The sequence below is a fragment of the Neomonachus schauinslandi genome, chromosome 1 (assembly GCF_002201575.2).
Source record: "Neomonachus schauinslandi chromosome 1, ASM220157v2, whole genome shotgun sequence".
NCBI lineage: Eukaryota > Metazoa > Chordata > Mammalia > Carnivora > Phocidae > Neomonachus > Neomonachus schauinslandi.
The window spans coordinates 176,465,581-176,482,989 of NC_058403.1; the positions used below are offsets into that span (position 1 = coordinate 176,465,581).

The window sequence follows — 17,409 nt, forward strand, 5'->3', positions numbered from 1 at the left end:
ATCCAAGGGCAGGGTGACTATAAAAATGGCTTGTCGTAACCATGCCATCCTGGCACTCCCTGGGCCATGGAGGACGCGGAGATGCCGGCTTCACTACAGGACGAGGCTCCAAATGAGGATGAACTATAGAAGGAAGGCTCGGGACGAGGTGGGAGAGGGTCTGGAGAATTCTCACCCGGCCTCCTATCTGTCAAAGACGTAGGGCTCAGCCAGAGGCGCACGGGGAGCCCCTAGAGCAAGCATGTGTCCTCGAGGTGGAGGTCGCCGAGGCTTCCTTCGAGGTGTGGGCTTCAAGCCTTCAATCCCGGGCGGCAGCAACAACCAGTTGGGAGGTGAGGTGGTAACTCCGCAGGCGGGGGTGGCGCCAGAGGAGGATGTGGAGAGGGCGAGGCCTGGGAGGCTCTCACAAAGGCCAAGAGCAAGGACCTCCTGAACATGTGGTTTTATCAGGAGTGTTCTTGCATCCCTGTGATGATGACAAAAATAAGGTGCCTTATTGCTCCAATGCATTTAGAGAATGAAGGACAAAGGGGTAAAGTAGATGAAATCTTTGGACAGCTTAGAGATTTTTTTTATTTTTCAGTTAAATTTTCAGAAAATATGAAAGCATCTTCCTTTGTAAAAAACCGCAGAAGTGGGGGCGCCTGGGTGGTTCAGTGGGTGAAGCGTCTGCCTTCGGCTCGGGTCCTGATCTCTGGGTCCTGGGATCGAGCCCTGCATCGGGCTCCCTGCTTGGCGGGGAGTCTGCTTCTCCCTCTCCCTCTGCCTTTCCCCCTGCTCGTGGGCTCTCTCTCTCTCTCTGTATCTCTCTGTCTCAAATGAATAAAAATTAAAAAAAAAAAAAGAATAAAAATAAAAAGATAAAACACTACAAAAGTTTTATATAGACCTATAGAAACAGCTACCACTGCAGAGGTTTTGACCTCAACCTCCAGATGAGAAGGACCTCTGAGATATGGCGGCAGGAGAGGTGGAAGAGGAGGGAGACAAGGAAGTGGTAGAGGTGGGGGTTTTAGGGGAGGTGGAGGCCTCAGAGGAGGAACAGGGGCAGTGGTTTCAGGGGGGGAGGACATGAAATATAACAGTTGGCAGAGAAACTTCCAGCGTGATCTACTTCTATGGATCAGAAACTTGTTCCTTGAGCCCATCTTGAAGAACTGGTCATTTCACACCAGTGGAACTAAAATGTCAACACCACGCAAAAGTTAGTGCAACAACATAGAGGCAATGTTGCTCTAAAAGAGAATCAACAAGTGTTTTTGTTTTATTTTTTAAATAAAGATTTTATTTATTTATTTGACAGAGAGACATAGCAAGAGCAGGAACACAAGCAGGGGGAGTGGGAGAGGGAGAAGCAGGCTTCCCGCCGAGCAGGGAGCCCGATGCGGGGCTCGATCCCAGGACCCCGGGATCATGACCTGGGCTGAAGGCAGATGCTTAACAACTGAGCCACCCAGGAGCCCCGAGAATCAACAAGTGTTTTAATGTTTTGTACGACGCTTGCAATTCTGTGGGTGCTTACTAAATGGAAGGTTTACATCTGGAAAACAACAACAAAAAAGACCTGGGGCTTGGGGAAGCCTTCACTTACAGGAGAAACTATGTCTCTAGGTTGAGGTGGGAGCAGCATTTGGAGGAAAAGGGAAGAGAGCCAGGTGATTTTTCTTCTTCAACTCTTAGAATTATGACGGAAGAGCCAAAGTCTTTGAACAGGAAAAAAAAGATCATAATTAAGAAGATTCCCAGAGACAAGAACCGGGTTCTCTCCAAGTGCACCGTTAGCTGTCAACGGGGAAGGCGAGGGACAGCCCACCGGAAGGAAGTTAGCAGATGGGGCTGTGTGGAGGCCTCCAAGGAGCTCAGCAAGGAGCTCCTGGGGGCCCGGGGGGTGGGAGGTGACAGACAGAAGCGGTGGGAAAAGCCCGCTCAGCGAACTTTGAAAAATACTCAGAGAGAGAGAAAGCCAATACTGAGAAAATTCCAGCTGCTGGTGACTAGACATAATATCTGAGCAATTACTGACTTTTTCTTTTCATCACAATGTTTTGGTGCCTTGTAGACACAGCTAAGATGTCACGAATGTAAATAATTTAGTACAGTGTTGTCATCTCTCGCTGAGTTGCCTTAAGCTTGACATTAGTAAAATGCATCTTACTTAACTAGAGTTTTCAATACTTATTTGCTTTTGGGTTACGGAGATGGATTATTTTGCTTGTAAGACGATTTGATAAAAAAAATAGCTTACTTCATAAGAAAAAATTATGTATTGCATCTTGTGTTATTTCCATATGCCTTGGAATCTTTCAGTCAGACAGAAATGTGATACCTTAGAATCAATTTTCCACTCCCGTAATAAAGCAGCACCAGTTCATCCATCAAAAATTGAGGTGGTTTAGGAAGAAATTACTTTGCTTTTATGAAAGAAGTCCAAATGTTATTTTATTTAAATATCTAACTTCCTGGAAAACTTGATGTGGGTGGTGTGTGTGTGTGTGTGTGTGTGTGTGTTGTTGTTGTTCTTTTTGTTAGTAAACAGGAAGCCCTTGACATGATACACTCACTACAAGAATATAAATTCAGATTTTCTTGTAGTTTCTTTCCAGATGGGTTTATGTTGTTAATTTTCCTTTCCCCTTCATTACAGAGCCCTATATTAATTACCCAGCTCTTTTTTTTTTTTCTGGAAGATATTCTGAAGTGGTACCCCACAGACATAATGTTATGACAGTGGAATTTCAGAGTTTTGGTTGATTGCTTGCAAAGAGGTTTTATTTGGACAGGAATGCAGGACATTGGCTTTTTTAACAGAGAGTATAGCTTTTCTTTCTATGTTTTTAAAAAGAAGTTACTTGTGGGAAAATAGTTCAGGGTATCTTATTAATGATTTTCCCCTTGGATTTTTGTTTATTTCCCACTCCATCCCTTAGATCTTTGTAACTAAAAACAAGCTTCAGTTCCTCATCTTGGTTACAGTGGTTTAAATGTTTGTTGGTATGTGACTTTGTTTAGCAAAGTTTGTGTGATTCTTTTTCTTTTTTCCCCCCAATGATCTCAGTTTGCTAAACATTGCATAATTTTTTAAAAATGTAGTAGATTATTATTTGGCCTCCCTAAACTTCATAGCCATCGCTGTTTTTTTACTTCAGTCACTCAGATTATTTTATGAAATCAGTCCAATCCCAAAGTTGTTTGTTCTTGGCTTTGACTCTGGGTTGGAGGTGTGCTGTGATTTTCATGAATTTTGATGTTTTCTGTCTTATGTAGGTGAGGACCTGAGAGTTTTCAGCGGTTTTCCTGCAACCAGGGAAAACTGTGTAGTGCACAAAGCCCTTGCAATAGGCTGCTCAGTCCTTGATTCCCTTAGATGCACACAGTTCTGCACGTGGCTTTTGGCCAAGAGCTCTTGTGCTGTTCATGGTGGAGAAAAGAAAACATAGGAACATAGGTGGTTGGCGCTAGGAAAGACCTAGGTTAAGATCATCTAGTCCACAGATCAATACGTGCCACAAATACCACTACTGTTTCCTCCTATGCCTGTAGCAGACATCAGTAATTGATCATGTTTTTTGTTTTGGGGTCTTGTTGTTGTTGTTGTTGTTGAGCCATCCACAGCCACGCAATCTTTACTGGCATCCCTTTACTTGGTATCCCAAGCTCCTGTTAAAATGCCAATGGAGTTGGCATATGGGATGGAATCTCTACAGAAGATTATAACATATCTCTATACACATCTGGAGACATGAGGAAGTTCAGGGTGAAGCCGAGGGATATTGGAGTTGAGAGCGGAGGCTCAAGAGTGAAATGACATGAGCTTGACCTAGAGCTCTCCCACTTGCTAGCGGTGTGATTTGGGGTCGAGTTCTTCATCCTCTTGGGCTTGTCCTCACCAATACAGTGTGTGAAAATACATCCTAGGACTGTGGGTAGGTAAAACTGGAATTACCTAGCCGAAACCTTTAGCCTAGTGCTTGGCAGCAACGCTCAATCAATGGGATGTGTCATCATCATCACCCTCATTATTAGGGAAAGTGACTTGAGATAATCAAGCTCCTTAGGACTAGACAGGGTTTCTCAATTTCAGCCTACTGACATTTAAACGGCCAGAGGCTTCTTTGCCATAGGAATTGTCCTGGGTGGTGTAGGATGTTTAGCCACATCCCTGGCTTCTACCCACTAGATGCCAGTAATCCTGCTCCCCAAATTATGACAGACCTCTCCAGACACTCAGAAATGTCCCTTGGGGGGTACAATTTCCCTCAGTTAAGAACCACTGGAAAATACTGAACTTCACCTATAAATTTTTTTTTTTTTAAGGTTAACATATTTGTGCCTGAAACCACTGTCAGGGATGCTAATTCCATTGGTTTTGTGATTGCGTTCCGAGGAATTTTATTATTATTATTTTTTTAATATCAGCTATCAGTGACTTTGACATCTCTGCCTTCATATCAGGTTACAAGTTTTTCTATTTACTAACCTGTGGATAGTTTTGAGTAACAGATGAATAGCTCCAAGTTTTAATTAGGCTTTTGTAATAGAATTTAAAATAATGTCAAGGAAAATGTTCATAATTTAATTTTCAGTGATAATAGCTACAATCCAAATTGTATAATAATAAAAATGAGGGTATAATTAATTTGAGTGCTTATTATGCATTAGACACTAGGCTATGAGCTTAATGTTCCGATATCATGTAATTGTTATGATGCACAAGGCTAGCGTTATTATTCCCATTCTACAGATGAGGGAACAGAGGCACAGAGTACCTTGCCCAAGAACCCACAGCTACTAAGTGACAGAATAGGCCATCCATCCTAAGCCATTTGATTATAGTATACACAAACACATACACGCTGGAGAAAGGTGTGGAAGGATATGTGCTCAGATGTCTACTTTGATTATTTATAGATGATGGGATTACTGGTGTTTGTTTCTTATTATTTATACTTACTGTTTTCCATATTTTCAGCTTTGACCATGGTTTTTTAAAAAGTATCAAAAATTAGGATTATGTAGTCCTGTGACTTTTATAAAACAGGTGACTATGTTTACAACAGTCTGCCTCCTATTCATTTGATCTTGCTTATGACTGAAAAGCAACAGGAATTATATTTGTAATTTCTCATATTAGATACCAGAATCAAAACATAGAGCTCCTAACATAACACGTGGCTATTTAAAAGTGGGGGTTGTACACATTTGTAAGCTACTTTTCCCATATAAGGTTGTTCTGTTAGTCATCATATGGAATTTTTAAATAAACATATTACATGTTATAGATCCGAAAGAATGTCGTCCTTCAACATTTCCTACCTAAGAAGTTATATGCTTGTTTCAATGATGAAACCAGTGAAACATCTTTTGAATCTCACTTTTAATTATTGTCTTTAGGGCTTCTTTTTGAACCAAAGAAGAAACCCAGGCTTCATTTTTTCAGAAAAACACCAGGAATTACCCACTTGGTTACCCCCCTCCCAACCCCAAGGCATGCTCTGAATTTCTGTTTGGTCATTCTCAAAAATCAGACAGAGCCACGTGGATAAAATTTACCATAAGAGGCAATGTTTTAACTAGTGTCTTCATTTTCTTAAGGAAATTCCAAAAAGGGAGAACCAAACATGGTGTGATGAATGGAATCATTGTTGGAATAAGTGCAGAGATCTTGAAGGTGAATACTTTTTAAGGGTACTGTACACATTTGGAACCATAAATTCAGATCTCTGTGTGTGTGTGTGTTCATTTGCATTATTTTATAGTTATGCATTATGTGCTTCACTTCTGAATCTGATACTTACCTGGCTTTATTCCCTATGGCAGACATTTCCAATTTTTTAAATAACTTTGAAAGATCTCCTGTGTCTCTGCTCATACAATGAAAAGGTCTTGGTGATTATGGAATCCAGGTGAAACTTGCAGCCTAAAAGAACACGTGTAAATACATATGTTGAGCAAGGAGACAACAAGGTCACGAGGGCCCCAAGTTTCTCATTGTCTGCTAGAGCTGACTTAGAGGGCTTGAGGCTGGCTGCCTCTCAGGTGAGCAGAGATCCCAGCGGTGGCTCCCAAGACCCTACCCAGCTGGCTCGCTTCCTTGGGACTCCCTCCCAGCCTCTTGGGTGGCCTCCAGAATCTCCTGCTCAGCACAGCCACTCTTGTCTTTGGGGGCCCTGTAAAGGGAACCTTCATTTTCATTTCAATCTCTCCTTTCTGAGTTGGGTGTTATTACCATGATTTTATAGTGGAGGAAGGAAGGGCCAATAGAGATGGGGTTTCCTGGTGACAGAGTGATCCTGTCACTTGACCACTCATTTGTTTGTTCATTCATTCACTCAAATATTTAAGGACACAGTATATGCCATTGAGGCATGTGTAGTGAGCAAAACAGAGAAGTCTGTGGCCTCATGGAGCTTATTTCTAGGGACAGAGCCACTGGATAAATAAGTAAACAAACCAGAAAACAAGCCAGAATTGTAGATAATTTTGGAGGAGGAAAGGGCTGTATCTAGAAGAGGTCAGGGAAGTTTTCTCCAAAAAAGGTGTCCTTTTAACTGAGACCCGAAGGCTAGAGAGATCTAGCCATGCAAAGAGCTTAAGGAAGGGCATGCCGGGTAGAGGGAAGAACAAGGGGAAGGTTCCAATCCCCCTACTCAGCATGAAAGGCATAGAGTAACCATATTGTTAGTACATAAAATAGACATAAAATCATATTTTCCTAAAGACTGCAGTCCTGACACAGGCAAATTTGAGAGAGAGAAGAATTTGTAAGGATGCTAGACAGGATGGAATCCTAAGCTATATTTTCACTCATTATAAACCAGAAAGGCCAATTCTAACATTGCCACGTAACCAAAGAGCTGCTGTAATTTTTTTTTTAAAAGATTTTATTTATTTATTTGACAGAGAAAGAGAGAGCACAAGTAGGCAGAGTGGCAGGCAGAGGGAGAGGGAGAAGCAGGCTCTCTGCCGAGCAGGGAGTCGGACGTGGGGCTCGATCCCAGGACCCCAAGATCATGACCTGAGCCAAAGGCAGACGCTTAACTGACTGAGCCACCCAGGCGCCCCTGTAATTTTTGTTTTTTACACATATTATTCAGTACTTAACCGGACCTGAAACCGAGAAATCTGGAGTCTTCCTCTTTAAGTCTCCTTGCCCTAGAAAAATCTGACTCCAGTGGATCCTGTAGCAGAGCATTTTTGACAGACTGTGTATATGTGTGTGTCTGTTTTCTCTGTTCACATTATTTCTTTTCCCCAGGAGACCAAACTGTTTATAGGGAAGATAGAAACAAACAAACAACTGGGTAATACACTTCCCTTCCAAACATTCAGAAACACGTGACTTTTCAGCCAGCACAGAGATCCATGAGGCGAACAGGCCAGCCTTGCTTGATTCTTTTGGAGCTCAGATGCTGCCTCTTCCTTGGGGATGACAATATAAATTATACAGACCATTATCATCTCTTCTCCAGAATTCTAGCCCCTGAATTCTGACCCAGAAAATGCACAATTGGTGCCCCTTGAGCATAAAATTCACACTGCCCAGCACCTGCTGGAACAACCAAAGAAGATTGGATTGGCCTCTTCTACCTTCTGCTGTTCTGTGTCCTAAGACAAGCATCCAGAAGAGGCTATTTTCTGTTGCCTGGAGGAAAGACTGGTTTTGTTGTGCCAATTGGAGTCTTGTAAGTGTGCCAGAATCTAATCTTCATTCCACCACGTCTCTCTGGGCCCTCCGAACGCTTTTCAGTGGAATGCCACAGCTCACTTGCCACTAAGTGGTGTGTTCTCCCTCTCTCCCTCCCTCCCGAAAACACATATTTTGGCATCATTTGGTTTTCTGAATCTTCCTAGGACCTATATCCTTTTTCTAGCTAAGCTGGAGCCTCAGATAGGTTTTCAGAATGGCCTGATCTTTCCACTGGTGGTAAATCAACCTTCAAACTTCTTTGTGTAGGTTCTTAATGACCATCCTACCTTTGCTATTCATTTATTTCTCTTTTTAATCACTGCCTCAAAATCTACAAAAGTTTTATTTGGTATTTTCTTATAGTTTAAGTGATAACTCCCACATGATGCATTCTTTTTGTGGACTTGGTCGGTTTACATCGGTGGTTACCCCCTCTGGTTTCTTCTTAAAAAAATTCAGTTGAAAAATTACACATAACTCACTAAGAAATTCAGTAGAATGTAAGCTTCATGAAGGCAAAGATTTTTTATCTTTCACTTACTCCTCTTCCCTGATGTCTAAAATAGTGCTTGGTCCACAGTAGCATGCAAGGAATATTTGTTGAATGAATGATTGAATGAAATGGAAATCAGACTTGCTCGTGTGAGGGACCCTGGCAGACGCCTACTTCTGCTTCTTCTGAGATGATTCCTCCAAATTCGATCTGCATCCTTAGACTCGTGCTAGACGTAAAACCATCAAAATGCCAAGGTTAGCAAAAGCCTTGGAAATAAATACTTGTTTTTTTCCAGATTGTTCTATCAATCTAGTAATCATCCCGACATTTCCATCATTGATCTGTCAAACAGCTGGGCTACATGAATTGTTCAGGAGCAACACATGGAATGTCTACGTTAGCAGGGAGAAGGTGGGGCTGGTGACAGGCACTGACCCCTCCACGTAATAAGCTTCCTGGCTCCCTACACCTGAGATGCATATGCCCTTGGACTTCCCAGAAGAAGGGGAATTTTAATTAGAACATCCAGATGAAGTTTCTGCCTAATTTAAATCCCATGCGTCATCTTCTGAGATGCAGTATCCTCAAGTTCTCATTCTATTCATCTCCACTTCCTTTATTGCGTTTTGTTTTTAGATTGAGAGCCATGAGACTGACAACACATCTGACGTTGTTTATGGAGTTGTGGACTCTAATAAAGTCTGCTTAATCATGATGGAGCAAGCTTTGCTGCCAAGAGATTTGTCGGAGCTGGAAAGGGGTTGGTGGCGACTGACCTCGGCTGTGGAGCCCACCTTGAGCTCTGTTTGAGTTACAAGTGGCCTCATCTTAAAGCCATTCTGTTTTGAAAAGAAAATGATTCGGTTACTCAGTTACAGATGGAAATGAAATGGATTTCTGCTCTTCCTTATTTATCAGATAAACACCAGTGGCAGGGAGAGGAATGCTGGTGGCCCAGGCAGAGTCCTGCCTGCCTGCCCTGGGGGCACCCAGAGTAGTCATTTTCGCCTGAGGGCAATTTTGTCCTGAGTGCAAATTTGACTAATGTCGGAGACATTTTTGGTTGTCACGACTGTGGGTGTCACTGGCATCTAGTAGGCAGAGGCCAGGAATGTTCTTAAACATCCTGCAATGTATAAAACATCTCCCTAGCCTCACCCCACATCAATGAATTATTTGGCTCCATAAGTCATTAGGGCTTAGGTGGAGAAAGTGATCTGAAGGAGCCTCATTCAGTTTCATGAGATTGTCCCTGCCTGGGAAGGTAACTCTCTCCCGTTGCTGTTTTTCAGTTCTGACTTAAAAAAAAAAAAATTATTCCCCACTTATTCTTGCGTCAAGAATTAGTAATTAGGAGGCAGACCTGGTTTCAGAAGTGGGCAGGGCAGGCAGCCCAAGTAGAATGATTTGAAATGCCCGGAGAAAATCCAGACTTAAAATGTTTCTCTCCTTCCAAGCTCTGAGGTCTAGAATTCCTTCAGTTGAAACCTGGAGAACAGGGAGTCAGGATTCCTGGGTCTTGAATCAAGCTCTGCCACTTCCAAAAGCACTAAGATCTGTTGAGCATTGACCCTGCGCCCAGCCCTGGGCTAAGCACCGCCCACATACTCTCCCATTCCTTCCTCCCAGCAAGTCTGTAAGATGTGCGCAGTTACTACTGCTGTTTTACCAAGGAGCAAACGGGGACTGGGAAAGGTTCAGGAACTTGTCCAAAGCAATACAGTGATAAGCATGGTGCTGTGATTTTCAAACAGGATGCCCAAGACTCTGCCAGGAACCAAGATCTTACCCTGCCTAGCTCTGAGGCATCTGTGGAAAAGGCAGGAAGTTAAACCCCATGACTTCTAGGAATTTTTGACAATGCTATGATGTCCTTATTGGTTCCTTTGTTTTACATCTTGCCCTTCTTCAAGATTTCCCCTTGAAATGGAAACAGTCCCAGGATAGGTAACAATTGTAAATCCCCATGAAGGATTCCAAACCTTAAAGTATATCATAACCAGCTGGTGAGCTTCTAAAAATGCTTATTTCCGTGGCCGCTCACCAACACTCTGCTTTAGCACGTTTGAAATGGGCGCTTGGAATCCTGATACTCACCAGCCCCTCCATCCAGGTGATTTTAACGCATGGGGTCTGAAGACCACACTGAAGACGGCTATTCTAGCCCCTTTTGGGGAATTAGTTTAATCGATTGGATGCTGGCCACAGTGCAAGTTCAGAGTGTTCGGGGTGAATTAGGGCCGCTAGATCTCTTACCCTGGCAGAGATGGCTGGGCCTCCTGTCCTCCGGCTCAATTCAGGTCGAAAGTTCCCAGTGCACATTAGGATCACCTGGGAAGCTTTTAAAACTCACCATGCTGGGATCATACTCCAGGGCAATTAAATCCCAGTGTCTGGGAGTGGGAACGGCTTCAGTTATTATTTTTTTTTTTAAGATTTCCAGATGATTCTAGGCACAGCAGTTTGGAAACCACTGTCCTGCGTGTTGCAGATTTCACACCTGGATTAAGACAACTCCACTATCTCAGTCCTACTTATCTCATAAGATGCATCTGCAAGCCCCCTTCGCTCTACTGGCTTTCTAGACGCTCCTGCTCACTCTGCCTTTTATGTTGCTTTTAAGGTACTCATCTCATCACCTTGTTCGTGCTCACTACAGGTCTTCCTCTTGAGGGAAGGGACTTTACCGTGTGTGGCTGTCAACTGATGTGAGTAGCAAGAGCAGGTGAGGCTGGACTCAGGAGAGAGAAGACAAAAGCCAACTGGACTCTCTGCCATGCCTTTCTTCACGACAGACCAGATGGAGAGTAGTAATAATGGTTATTATAAGGAGGTTGCCCTGGCGCTGGACTCCTTGAATAAAATACCCTAGTAAAACTTCGGAACTCCCTCTTCTGGGCAGGAACAAAGAATCCTGCTAAAAACAGCGCCTTCTAAATAATGACGTTATGGCTGATATTTTGAAATTGGGAGTCTGCTGACAAATGATTCAGAATGTAGGAACAATTGAGAGCGGAGACCAGCTTTCCTTACCAGGATGTTCGGGGTGACTCGTGAATGCTTGGGAAGGAATTTAAGAATAAGTCAGAGTCCTCTCCAACTTTCCCTTTTCTCTTCTGGTTGTTTTTACCTTGCTCACTAAGAAACAAACCCTGTCATCCTGAACTGACATGGTGACTCAGTTTCCCCAAAGACAGGAGCTGCACAGGGGCTGCCTGTGACTTTGATGCCCCTGCACTCTCGGCTGTGATCAGCCTACCTAGAGTTTTAAAACTGAGGGCTATTTGGATAAAAATCTGGATTTCTTGCCACTCTTGAAAATTCAAAAACTCTTTCTGCCCTGAGTTTGCTTTCTTGTTGATAGCAGTCAGCATCTGCCCCTTTGTATGGAAGCCTATGTGTTCCAATTTGCCGCAGTCTCCACTCCTTCTAATTCCATGCAAGCCACTTCAATTTAAATTTCCTGCTTGAGTTCTCTGGTCTGTGGCATCAGCATCAGCTGTTAAAACTTGTTAAAACACCAATTTCTGGGCTCCACCAATCCTCTCTAAGGAAGAGTTGTCAGTTCCCGATGTATGGATATATGGATATGAGTGTGCATATATATACATATATGTGAGTGTGTATACATATGTGTGCATATATATATATATAATCAGCATGGACTTACATGTGTTATTTCATTCTTTGGGTTATAATCCAATACTACTGTGATTTCTTGCTTAAGACGTCTCAACTTAGGGCACTGAGAACTCTCAGGTTGGCTTCAATGCCTTTTTAGTAAGTCTCTCCCCACCTCATCCTAGCCTTTTTTTTTTTTTAAACACCTCCTTTAGCACTTTTTGGTACCACAAGATGCTGCAGATTTATCTTATATTTTCTGTACCCCAACCTGGAATTAACGAGTTCTCTAAGGATCCCTGATTTCTTTTATTGGAGAAAGGTATTTAGAAACCAAGGTCTGGGTGCTAGGTGTGCTCATTGCTAGTGGGGTGTCATTGCCTGTAGTCCCTCTCAATGGACAGACCTAGGAAATACATGCAGGAATGCTAACTAATGCATATATTCACATGGATTTATTTCTGTATTGATTTGTGAATATATATTTATATATATATGCACTGTCAATATGGATACCTTCAACTCCAACCCATTAACCATTGGATTCATCCTAGCCTTGGGGATATCAGATTTTTAAACTTTGTATGGCTTTTCCATGTTAACAGTGGCTCAAGAACATCCTGGGGGGAAAAGGAATATTTTATAGTATTACTGAAAAAAACAACAATAAAAAACAACCCTAAGCTTAGCATAACAAAAATATCAGCATATCCCCATGCTTAATATTCTTTAGCCCTTTCTGCGATCTAGTTTGGAACATATAACCTCACTGTTCCTGAAGGTGGATAGACGTGCCTCACTTCCCTTCTTATACAAACACAGTTTGTCTCCAGCCCTACGGAACAATGCCTATTATAATGCTGAGCTGGCACTTGTGGATTCTAAATATAAGCCAAAAGACTTCTCAAAGATTAGAATCAGAACTTTGCTTTACATGTAAAATCTTATTTTGAATTCAGGTACACAATTACTCACTCAGAGACTTAATTATACTGCCTTAGGATAGTATTACAATAGTTTTAATTATTTTTTGGGGGGTTACAAAAGTAACCTTTTGTCTGGTTAGAAAGGTGAAGTGACTATAGTCTTTTTGCGAACTTCAAATACAAATTAACCATCAGCTGTGAGGTTTATCTGTGGTTCCTTCATGTTTATTCAAGAAGCAACCATACTTGGATGGGCTCCTCCTCCCTCTCGTTATACTTAATGTAAATCTAGTGCTGCTTGGATGTGTCTTTATAAACTGTGTAGAGAACTGGAAAGAGAATCTAACCAAGATGGTTCATGGGCCACTGGAGGTGTGGCTCAGTGGTTTGGAAAACATTCTAGGTTTTAAACAGCAACACCTATAATTATGGAGGCGTCATCCCTTCCATAAAAAAGAAAACAAAACAAAGAAAGCAAAGCCTTTCTACTAACAAGGTGTAGTCATAGCATGTGTTCAGCCTTCCCAAAACCTGTCTGGAATTTGTTTCTGGCCTGGTGGGGGAATATCTTCCATCTTTCTCTGAGCACTCATCAAACAATACAAAAGTAAACAATTGGAAGGCAATTAGCAGCCTCTTTGGGGTAACAGGAGAGAGAAGTCACCCTGCTATTAATTTCAAAGGAATTAATCATGGTTTACATATGTGATTTAGTGGCTTAACTTTGCAAGTGGTTGAAAAACAAGGAATCAACAAAGTTTACAAAAGACACTAGTTTGGGGAACAGGGTATGGTAGACAACTTAAAGGACTATCTGTTGAGTATTCTAAGGCCGTCAAGATTGAGATAGTGCCTTGTATAAGATCTATGTGCACTGCAGATCTCTTTCTCAAACTTGCATGTGTGTGAGACTCAACTGGGCAGTGTTGTTAAAATGCAGATTTTGATCCAGTAGGTATAAGGAGGGGGGCTGAGAGTCTGCATTTTTAATATGCTGTCAGGTCATGCTCATGTTAGAGATCAGCACATCTCATTTTGCATAGCAAGGCTGTATATTGTTCTGGTGCCTGTGGTAAGGTAAGATTGAGCCACTCATACTCCCTTTATGTATCTTGAAATTACCAACATGTTGCACAGTGAATGTCCAGGGCTTAGGGGACTAGAATAGCTTTTTGGAGTAGAGGTACCTGGGCCAAATACTTTATTGTACATTGTAGTTTCCAGGGATTACAGTCCATTGGGACCCATAGGGCAAAGAGCTATACACTATATGGTACAGTTAGTAGCAATCTCTTTTTCAAGGACTAATTTAGAAAAACCTAAAAATATTTGCAGGCCATGTTTATTTATGTTTATAGAACTGTGCCCTTGAAAGAAAAGCTGGAAATGCAATCTCTTTAAGTCCCTCTCTGTGATTAAAACCTCAGAAAATATAATATTGTTTCTAGTTTTGATGCCAAGCCTCTGAACAAATTTTGTTGTTGGGGAGACCCCCTTTAAACAGAGGTCTTCACCATTCCTTGACTACCTTTTCAAGCCATGCAATTATTAAATGTGGTTGGCCTCAGAGTGCCTGGTAAGATTGTATACTTTAAAACAAGAAATCCTCTGTTGATTTCTGGTGTGGACATTAAGTGACATCAGAACAGAGGATATACTTCTCTTGCCTCTTACTGTGAAACACACCATTTTCATTTGCCATACTTCTCTTCTAGGAAGGAAACTTGGAATGTAAGCATTCATTTTAAGAGTCTGACCACTTTTACTAACCTCTCCCTTCCCCCTACTCCCCATCTCTCCCACCAACTTTCCCCTCCTTTCTTCACTGTGGTTATCCCCACCTGGATGTCTCCCATACCTGGGGGAGAGGAGTGGTGAGTAGGAGGTTGAACTTGATCTCCACCCTCCATGGCCTCAGGTTCTCCCCTCTCTGTGAAGGGGTGTGTAGGTTGGCTGTTTCTGAGAAGCTAGGCAGGCTGCATAATATCTGAGGATGGGTGGCATGTCACTATTGTGAAGTGGAAAGTGTAAGATGAGAAATACACAAAGGTGTCGAGTCAGGACACCTGGACTCTAATCCTTGTCCATCTACTAACCAATTATTTGGCCTTGGAGAACGATTTAACCTCTGTGGACCTCAGTTTCCTAATCTGTAATTTGAAATACTTGGTTGTGCCTGTTTCTCAAAGTGTAAGAGACTTGCCACTGGAATGGCAATAGAAAACACTGAATCACATCGTGAGAACTATACTCCTGCAATCAATTTCAATCCTTCCAGCTTTTCAAAAAAACAGAGAAGACAAAATTCTCCTCCGACCGTCATGTCATTAACCCTTTCGGCATTTGCAACTCTCCCTTAAGAAAATTATTTGTAATTTGTAATTTTTTTTTTTTGCCACTCTCCCTTTCTAACAAAGGAGTTGATGGCTGTTTTCACTGTGATTGTTTTTAATTTGTGGAGGGCGATCCTGATTTCCCATTTAAAGTAGTAACAGAGAAAGAAAAAAGTAGGTTAACGTAGAGGAAGATATTTAATACACTTAACATAATAGTTGTAGTCCAATGAGTGTACTACATTAATTATTCCATAACTATCATGTTATGACAAAAAAATGAGGAAGATGGTAACTATTTAAGAAGCATTGAATTAGGTGAATTTAACGTTTCTGTTTAACTTTAAACTTACAAAAGCATTCATGTATCTTGTTAAGTGGTAAATGTCCACCCCATTTCTGTTCCCCCAAATGCACACATATTTATTGACAAAGGATTTTTCCCGAACAAAGTTCGTGTCTGATATATAGCTAATAGTATGTGGCCGGGCATGAATGTGGCCTGATACCTTTGAGGAAATTCTGGCTGCAGTTAAGTATAGTTTGCTAATTTTCCTTTACAGTGTTTTGTTTTTTCCTGTTACTTCAAATATAATGAAATGGGGACAAGCACCTTTGCTTGGTGTAATTAAAATGAAAATATGTCAGGAACATCTGTTGAAAAGGGGATTTCTATTTGTTTTACCACCAAAAGGTGGCGTCCTACCCCCATGCCCTTTATTTAAAAACCCTTCTTGCTTTAATTTAACAAAAAGAAACTTCCAGTTGATTACAGATAAAGAAATTAAAATGTGTTCCCTATGAATGTAACGTGACAGTGTTGAAAATGAACAATATGTTAAGCTGCAGTTAAGTTTCCCCCTAATGTAAGCCAAATGGACACGGAGTTCTTTAATAAGGTGGCACATTAGACAGTATTATATACAAAATTGAGTACAATATATCATGGGATTTACAACCAGGATTTCCTTTTGTCTGCAAAACTTGTTGCCAATCTGACTTTGGCCCCCTCTTTCAAGTGAATGTAGAATTTGAGGCAGATAAAATGCAGAATAAGATCAGTAGCAACCTAAAGATCTTTTTAGTATGGCAATACTAATAATTTTTTTTAAAGCTCACCATGCAATCTGGAAAACAGGATCAGAGCATGAATTGTTCTTTACAGACTATGAATAAATTTGTCACATTTAAATAAATTGCTATTTCCCTGAGTTATAATTCTGCAACACAACACATACCATAAACATGTTATATCTGGCATAAATATTTTAGAAATGGAAAATAATTTTCTCCCCCATAGACTGGCCACTTTGTAGATTTCCACTTAATTTCATGTGAAGTCAGCATATGGAATTTCCAGTGATGTTAAAGGATTGTCGCAACTATGAATTGACTTGACATAAAGCTTTTCATCAGTGCCTAGGTCATAGCAAGCATTCAATAAATATTAGATGTTATTACTGACGGTTGTAGACTGTGAGCTCCTCAAGGGCAGGGATTTTATTTCTACAGTCTTCATTGCCTGCTATATGGTCTAGAACACAGAAGGCATGTCAACATGTCTTAATGTCTCGAATCAAAGATTAATAGGAACTCTAGTCTCTAGAAAGCTAGGAAGTTCTGCACAAACTAAAATGCATTTTCTTCATCTAGACTCTAGTCTAAAAGGTCCAATAGATGGTCTTGTCTGGATAGCATAGAATCTTGCACAGCATGCATTCAACATGAATTTTATGCTGGAATTACCTTAGCACAGTCTCTCTTTCTCTGGCTTTATTCTGTAGCACTGGTGAATGGCTTTGTTATTTATTTATTTTTTTGCTTGCAAAACAGATACAATTTTTTTTTTTGGTAGTCTTACACTATTATTGCAATAGAGATTGAGAATTCTTCTGTAAATGAATGTTTAACAATATTTGTAAAAAGACATTATCCATAAGAATTTATACTAACCTTTTCAGGATGTTTATTATCTATAACTGTGCTGGTCTCAAGGAATGGAACAGTACTTGTCCCCACCCCCCTCCACCCCCCAAGGTACTTTGTAGGAATCCACAGGAGTGGCTTTCAATGCATTCTCATTAAGAGTTGGCCTGATACACCAGCCAGCCAGTAGCTGGAAATGCTAGCTTAGGAGTTTGGCAGCATCTGGGGTGATGGGTCTGAAAAAAATTATTTCTGTTAACAACAACAAGCCATAGAACCCTGTATCTCTTTCTAAGTCCCATTTTGGAAACGAGAAGTCTTCCTTCTCAATTTGGGTTGATAAAGAGGAAAAGAAATACCAGTGTCTTTTGTTTCATACAAGTATATGTATATTTTAAAACATTTCATTCAGGCTTCTAA

The 17,409-nt window shown here is 41.2% G+C and overlaps 1 pseudogene; it reads left to right on the forward strand.

The window, feature by feature from the left end:
* Positions 1-241: 241 nt before the first annotated feature.
* On the forward strand, positions 242-1,082 carry LOC110585090 (annotated as a pseudogene).
* The last annotated feature ends 16,327 nt before the right edge of the window (positions 1,083-17,409 follow it).